The sequence below is a fragment of the Carlito syrichta genome, unplaced genomic scaffold (genome assembly GCF_000164805.1).
Source record: "Carlito syrichta isolate Samal-C Ts95f unplaced genomic scaffold, Tarsius_syrichta-2.0.1 Scaffold150997, whole genome shotgun sequence".
Classification (NCBI taxonomy): Eukaryota; Metazoa; Chordata; class Mammalia; order Primates; family Tarsiidae; genus Carlito; species Carlito syrichta.
Genome location: NW_007095093.1, coordinates 26,171 through 33,756, shown reverse-complemented (window position 1 = coordinate 33,756; position 7,586 = coordinate 26,171). Strand labels below are relative to the sequence as shown.

General features: G+C 35.5%; 1 long non-coding RNA gene across 1 annotated transcript; it reads right to left on the bottom strand.

The window, feature by feature from the left end:
* Window positions 1-5,171: 5,171 nt before the first annotated feature.
* LOC103251961 lies at window positions 5,172-6,922 on the bottom strand. Its single transcript, XR_503754.1, has 3 exons — window positions 6,855-6,922; window positions 5,620-5,661; window positions 5,172-5,256 (listed from the first exon to the last, which is right to left on the bottom strand). It is a non-coding gene; the product is annotated as an uncharacterized LOC103251961 (long non-coding RNA).
* Between the last annotated feature and the right edge of the window lie 664 nt (window positions 6,923-7,586).

Sequence of the window (7,586 nt, the reverse complement as noted above, 5' to 3'; positions counted from 1 at the left end):
CTTTTTTTATCCAGGGAAACAAACAATAAAAGAGTCGCTCAGAGTGAGATCCGCTGAATAGGGATCAGATGGGGCACTGGGGGTCGTGCCTCTTTGGTAAAAATTGCTGAACACTCAGTGTGGTGTGGGCAGGTTGTTCATGTGAATCACCATCATGAAATGGGGAAATGTGTTGAATCTCCAAAAAAAAAGAAAATTCACTGAAGACTAATGCAATCTCTCACAACAAAGCTAGCCAGCACACTAATGCCGATGGGTTCCCAGAACACATACCTATCAGGTGAAGCCTACCCTCCAAAAAATGATTCCAGGGCTTTGCTGTTTGGAGGGGTTTTTGCCCTCCTCCCCATATATATCTCCCAGTCATGCAAAAATGTTTCAAAATTTTATTTCTATGACAAGAGCAACTCTTTGTATTAATTTTTAAAGACAGCTTATTCAAGTTCAATGGAAGTAGACTCAAATAAGAACATGACATGATACAACCTCTTTTTCCTGTGCAATTATATCCCTCTTCTTCACCTTGTCCCAGTCTCTTAGCTGGAGGAACACTGGTGTTCACCTAGTATTCTAGGTTATCCAGGAATTGTACTTTCTTTTCAATGTGAAGATAAAGAAAACAATACCAAGATTAACTGACAACCTCTCCGGTAGTCAAAAGTATATGGCACAATGGAAACACACTACCAGCAGGCCACACCCATTTTATACTACATCTGCATCATTTCTCCTCAGCACCGTGACTCCATCCTACACAAGTTACAAGTGAAGGTACTGAACTAAGATTTAAGCAGTATGGTTACATAATTTGTTTTATAATATATAAACACTCATAAGAAATCTATATTATCATTTAAGAGCAAGACTTGGATGAGTAAAAACAATAAAACAGCATTTTAAAAACCAATTGTATCATGTATTTCTTCTTTAAACATAAACTCATTCATCCATTCACTTGATTCATCTATTCATTCAAAAAATACACATTTACTGAGTAGTTTTTATGTATCAGGCACTGCTCTGGAAGAAGAGAACAAAAAAGGAGAATAAATAATAAAATACTTAGCTTGCCAAATGGTAGTAAAACAACAAAAAGGGGGTGGGCAGGAGATGAAGAATGCTGGTGACAAGGGTTGCAATCTTATACAGGGAAGGTGTGCTCTGAGAAGACAGCACTGGAGCAAGTATTTTTTTAAAGGGAAGGCAGTAAAGTGTGTTGCTATCCCAGGGAAGCGTTTTAAGTAGAGGAACAGGAAGTATAAAATTTCTAAGAAGAAGATGTGCGCACATACTGGAGGAAGAGTAAAGAGGCCACTGTGGCTGAAGCATCCTGTCTGAGGAGAAGAGAAGGAAGAGATGAGGTCAGAGAAGTAAGGGTACATTCTGTAAATCTTTGTAGGAAACTTTAAGAAATTTAGCTTTTACTCTGAAAAAGATGAGAAATAATGGGAGGATTTTGGAAAAGTGACACAATATGACTTACATTTGAAAAGAATCATTCTTACAGCTGTGCCAACTGTAGAGGGCTACTGAAATAATCTTCTCAAAATGACAATGACTTAGCTTAAGGTGACAGCATAGAAACAGGAGGTATCGTCAGATCTTGGACTTATCTGAAAGATAGATCCAAGAAATTTGCTGATGGTGGCGTGTGAGGACTGACAGAAAGAGAGAAGTCCAAGATGCCTTCAAGGTTCTTGGCTGGTCTTTCTGGAAGTGAAAGGATAGTTTGCTATTTACCAAGATGGAAGTCAGCAGGAAGAACAGATCTGAGAGAAGACTGTTCTAGGCACGCTATGTTTGAGGCACTTTTTAGGAACCCAAGTGAAGATATAGGAAAGGCAGCTAGATATACAAGGCTGGAATTCAAAGGAGAGACCATGAAAATATCCTCTGTACATTATATGGTAATGATAGCACTGATAAATACTGACATATAAATTGTTTTATAAGGAATTATTTTTCCGTCTAAATAAAATCGATAGTTTCTAACATATAGGATTAAAAATAATGATTTTTGTTTTATGACTGAAAGCCCCAAAGTTAAAGATTATTCTGCCTGAATTTTTAAAATTTAGGAGACATTGACATCTTCTGTCATACTAGGATATGATGGCCAACTGTAATTGTAAGTTTTCAAGACATGAAGAGGAGAAAGAGCCATAACCATAAGGACAAGAAATCTATACGTCTAATGGAAATACCTAAGATCAGAATTAGGACATACCAAAAGGCAGCAACCAAGTTGTCCAACTGATAGCACGAATAACATATTGGTTTATAACAGAGCTGCGAGCATACAACTGATGACCTACTGCAGATGCATGTTACTAAGTTTTCTTACTTGTTTTCTCCTCAGAACATATTCCAATCTTAAACTGAAAATAAGTAAAAAATACATTTTCTATATCATGTTTGAAATCAAATGTGCTAGGATTTATCTACTGAATAAAGCAAGATGGTTAGAACATGATAAAAAATATGAACTACAACACATGAACCTTATTTTAACTGCTTGTAGTAGACAGAATGTAGGATTGATTGGAGGTTAATATTATCATTTGGGGTTTTTCCCTAAATGGAATTCAATCAGTCCCTAAAATGAAAAACCTTATACTAGTCAGAGAGAATAGTAACCCAAGTCAAGAAACAAAAAAATATAAGCAGGTAAGTCAAGACAGGTTGCTATTACACTTCTCTCATATTGCCCGACTTAATGGAACCAATGTTTCCCTACTGACGGTATCTGACATAGCCTGAACGCCACCAGAAGTAGTAGGAAAGAGAGCCTTAGAGAGATGGTATGTGGAAGCCAGCCTCCAAAGACACAGAATAGAAGGTAGGACATAACTAGCTGGAAAATGGATTTTGCAGAGGAAGTGTGCCAAACGGAGCATAGCCAACAGACAGAAACTATTCTGGAAAAGACTGTCAAGATGCAGTTGGGCTGGTTTCCTTTGATCCACCCCTACTCTCCACACTCCAGAAGACTTCTTATTAAGCAACACAATCCTGAAAAAGTTCATTCAATATCCTCATATATGGAGGGTCACAAACTGAGTTGGTATCATGCCTTTTTTTCCTCTTCTGTCTGAGAAGTAGTAATGTCTACGGGGTTGAAGTGAGTGCAAGGGGTGACTCTAAAATGTAATATTATGGCTCTATTCACTGGTAAAAAATCTACCAAACATATTACCCCCCTGAGAATTGGTACACGGTCTTTCAATTAAGAGGACTGAACCCTAATAATAAACCTTTCAATGAAATTTCAGAAGACAGAGCCAAACTCAGATAAGTTACTACTACTACTACCTATTCCCTGCTCATATCCTCAACACACCTATTATAAGCTCTTCAACATAAAACAATAAAAATTTAGAACTATGATATTTAGTACAACCTCATAAAGGAATTTAAGCCCAAAGAGGCTGAGCTACTTGCCCACAACAAACATCTAAGAAGCAGAAAGGAAATTAAGAATGAATTAACTAAGACCAGTACTTTTTGTATTCCATTATACCATGCTTACCATTAATAGTTTTGTTGTTGTTTTGATTTATTTTCACAATATAGCCATGTAACAAAATATAGTTTTGTTTTTATTTTAAATCAGACTAATTAGAGAATTCCCACACTATTACAAAATATCAGTATTAAAATCTTTTTCTTGTCTGGTTTTAGATCTATTTCTTTTCATGATGTTCACTAAAACTCCTTGCAATGTTCACTGCCTCCAAAAGAGCTCATTCAACCTTGTAAAGATAAAAAACAAGCAAAGTAAATTAACTATGAAATAATTTACCTAAACTGCAGGCTGAGTAAACTAAGTCACTCAAATAGATATATCAAAATACTTAGTCACAAAATGAAAAAATGCATTCACTACTGTTTTCTTAATCAACTCTTCCTGACTTAATAAATTTATCATGTTAATCGCAATCTCAAGAATATACATATTAAAGAAACTGATGTCACAGTAGTCAAGCATTACAAATCTCTAAGCTTCTTCAAGCTGTCAATTTATCTGAAATAGAAATGTCGTTCATTTTCATAAATACTATAAATCAAATTCATCTCACTTGTTTATGAAACAACATTACAAAAAGTAGCACACTGTGCCACAGCATCAGTCATGTCTCCTGAGTTCTCTTTTTGAGAGGAAGTGGGTGGAGTTAGGGCAACTGACAGAAGGTGAAGAACATCTCTCTGTTGTGTGTGAAGAACAAGACTTTCTTATTTTTTTCCCCTCTCCTGATAACTCGGCACAGAACAAACTTTTTTTTAAATTAGCCGATTTTGAAAAACAACATAGAGAATGACCTTTTGTTCCCTGAGGAAATAGAATTTTTAAACTAAATAACAACATCTGGTCAGATGCAGTGGCTCAAGCCTATAACCCCAACACTTTGGGAGGTGGAGGTGAGAGGGCTGCCTGAGCCCACGGGTTCAAGACCAGCCTGGGCAACTTGGCAAGATCTCATCTCTACAATGAATCAAAAAATTAGCTGGGCATAGTAGTGCATGTCTATAGTTCTGGCTACTTGGAAGGCTAAGGTAGAAGGATCACCTGAGTCCAGCAAGTTGATGCTGGGGTGACTGTGAGCATGCCTAGGCAATGGAGTAAGACTCCAACTAAAAAAAAAATCTGGCTAGTTTAAAAGTTTTTTCATAATTTTTTCACATTAAGCTGCAGATGACTTATAATAAGAGCAAAGTATTTAGCACAATACCAACAAGCTAGAGTCAGTAATTTATATATAAGCACATAGGTCAGTAATAGCCAAGACACTTCTGAAAAAGAAGAATCAAGTGACAGCACTTTAATCTACCAAATACCAAAGCTCACAGTAATTAATTAAAATAAGGTAGTATCAGCAAGGTTACATAATTTCAGAATAGAACATCACTACACAAAGCCTTGGACATACAAACATCATATATGACAAAGGAGGGGGGAAAGACTGATTTTCCTGAAATGATTCTATGTTAGTATGATGATTAACTTTTGTGTCAACACAGCATCAAGTAATAGTCAGTAGAAGACAATAAAAGTTTTCTCCTCAACCAATAAGACATCAAAAGAAAAAAACTACTTCAAAGTGTCATCTGTCAGACAGACTAGACAGACAGATCGATCTTAATTCAGGATATAAGAAATATTTCAAATATACCTGTATGCTGCCGAACTCAACATTCTCATAATGGAAATGTGCACATTCAGCCATCTTGGGAAAGTGACCTTTAGTGAAGGGTAACCTGAAACAGAGGAAAATAAATAAGAAACAAAATAGTGGAATAGTCATAATTACTAAGTCTAATGGGAAAATATAATGGATTTAAGAGCTAATACAAGCAAAAATATTTAATAAGCACATGCACATGAGCCACATGTACACAAACCCTTTCAGAAATACATTGAGTCAAACAGATATTACATTTAGTGCACAGATCAAAATCAAAAAACAAAAAAAGCATCAGTCATCAAACTCTCCTAATCTTGACTCAAGTCAGTGCCCAAAGAAAAACTGTACTTTCAGCAAATGTTAGGAAAACTGATTGTGAATAGCCAGCTTCTGATCAGAAGTGGCATTCAATACAAAGTACAAAACCAGATTTTACCTGTGAATGTTGTCACAGCCCATCAGTCCTGGAGTGGTGGACCTGGACGCAGAATGAACACTTTTATCCTTGTCCTTCTTCTATTTACATATAGAGTGTAGCTATCAAAAGCTTTACCAAGTGAAAAAGTGTTTATAACTAAATAGGATACCTTCAGATACAGGTTGAGTATCCCTTATACAAAATGCTTGGGATCAGCAGAGTTTTGGATTTCCGATTTTTTTTTTTCTTCAGGTTTTGGAATACATATACATGTGGTATCTTGTGGATGGGACCCAAATCTAAACAGAACATTCATTTATGCTTCATCTATACCTTATACACAGAGCCAGAAGGTAATGTTAAAAAATATTTTGAATAATCTTGTTCATGAAGCAAGGTTTTGACAATGAACTATCATATAAGGTCAGGTGTAAAATTTTCCATTTGTAGTGTCATGCCAGCTCTCAAAAGATTTTGGAGTAGTTCAGATTTCAGATATTCAGATGAGAGATACTCAACCTGCATTTCACTTAACAGTCAACTCTTGGAGTTTATTTCACAATTCTCAAACCTGAGATCAAGCAATACCATAACTCAAAGTTCATTTTTCTGAATAAATGAAAGCATGCATTAAAGGTAACAAGAAAGATACAGTTGGACTGTTATTGTAAAACAAATGCAACATAAAATACAATGATATAAGTTGTTTCAGAACAAAAATAAAATATATTCTTAGACAAGTGAATACTCTGCAGTCCTTCCACCAATTTTTGAATTACAGTTTAAGGATTAGCAGTATAATTTACTGCATACACAGTAAGAGCATATTTAGTAATATAAGTTAGGAATATAAGTAAAGTTTTAAGATAACTAAAAAACAGCTGCCCTAGATGGCTCAGCCTATAATCCCATGCTTTGGGAGGCTGAGGTGAGTGGATTGCCTGAGCCTGTGGGTTTGAGACCTGCCTGAGCAACCTGGTGAGACCTCATATCTACACTAAATCAAAAAAAAAAATAAAAAAAAAAAGCCGGGCGTGATAGCACATGCCTGTAATTCCGGCTACTTGGAAGGCTGAGGCGGAAGGATCGCCGGAGCCCAGCAGTTCAAGGCTGCAGTGGCCGGGAGTGGCCACTGCACTCCAGTCTGGGCGACAGAGTGAGACTCCCACTCAAAAAAAAAAAAAAAAAAAGATAACTAAAAAACAAATTTCCATTTTTAGGAATTCATTTAGAACCGGCTATGTTATACTTACTTTTTCACATGTTTAACCTTCATGCTGGCTGTACTGCCACATGTCTTAAGAGTAAGATCTCCAGGAATCTCAGGAACATCTGCTCCTCTTGCCTTAAAAAGATAAAGACAAAATATCTATGACTATTTCTTTAGTATTAATACTTTTTAAAAAGCAGATTACAATAATTTTAATGGTTCTGCTGACTTTGTACCAATAAAAATACCTTTTGATTTAATAATCTCTTCCTAAAGCTACAACTTACGTTGAGTTTTATAATTATTAGTAAAATTATTCGCCTAACTTACATATTTAGCTTTACTGCATAAGGGAAATTTTACATGAAAACAAGAATTCTCATGCTCTTATAATCAAATTTCAGAATCAGCTATTATATTATGTGTCTCAACACAAACTAAACTCTTCCTCCCTGGGAGTTTCTGGAATAAAATGATTTTGGTTATAATGATTAAGAAAGGCTAAAATGGTAATATGAACATAATTAGGAGATCAACACAAACATTTCTGACACCCAAATCTGAAAGTGACATGCATATCACACTTTCAATTTACTCTTTAGTCTGGACCATACTGGTGAAATTTTAACTTTAAGTATACATTCAACTGTATTATATATTTAAAAAAAAAAAAACAGAAAAATCAAAGTTCTTAAAACTCTGGACAAAATAAAAATCAAGCCCAACTATCTATCTTTAAAAAGTTATGCTAATACTCAGTGATCTATTACAGAAA